Raw genomic sequence first — 863 nt, 5'->3', positions numbered from 1 at the left:
CCCAAGTGGCGCACTATCCAGTGCGCCACCGGGCCGGCCCCAATTTAATTTTTAAAAGATTGTTTTGTGTATTTTACTTCCTGTGCATATTCATATTGGTTTTAGGAGATGAGAAACATAAATTTCTATTAAAAAATTGGGAATTTGAAAATATTACACTGAATCTGTAGGACAATTTGTGGGGTTATTTATTTTTATTACACATACATGTGGGGTACAACACTGATTTTCAATAATTGTGTACGTGTAGTGGTTAGATCAGTATAGTCAGCTTTTCATCATTAAAATACACAATCATTCTCTGTGTCCATTGACTAACTCCTCATTAGCCCCCCCCCCCTTTCCACCTCTAGTTTTCTAAAATTTCAGCATATTACTGTGATTGTTGTTCTTTTGTGGGGTATTTTAATCTTACCAATATCAAGTATTTGTATTCTTGGACATTAGATGTCTTTCATTTTTTTCAGTTCTCTTTTATTTCTTTCAATGTTAAAAAATTTCAGTGTAAAAGTCTTGCAATTATTTTAATGTTTTTCTGAATATTTGTTTCTTTTGATGCTATTTGTTTTAGTCCATTTTGTGTTGCTATAAGAGAAATACCTGAGACTCGGTAACTTATAAAGAACAGAGGTTTATTTGGCTCACGATTCTGGGACAGCTGCATCTGGCACGGGCCTCAGGCTGCTTCTACTCATGGCAGAAAGTGACAGGCAGCCAGCAGGTACAAGCAGATCACATGGCGACAGGAAGCGAGAGAGGGGAGGTGCCTGGGTCCTTTAAACAATCTGCTCTCACAGGTCCAAGAACTCACTCACTACCCCCCCCCCCCCCGGACAGCATTGATCCATTCATGTCGCGACTCC

Source organism: Galeopterus variegatus, unplaced genomic scaffold (genome assembly GCF_000696425.1).
Source record: "Galeopterus variegatus unplaced genomic scaffold, G_variegatus-3.0.2 Scaffold9077, whole genome shotgun sequence".
Taxonomy (NCBI): domain Eukaryota; kingdom Metazoa; phylum Chordata; class Mammalia; order Dermoptera; family Cynocephalidae; genus Galeopterus; species Galeopterus variegatus.
This window is presented reverse-complemented; position numbering follows the sequence as displayed.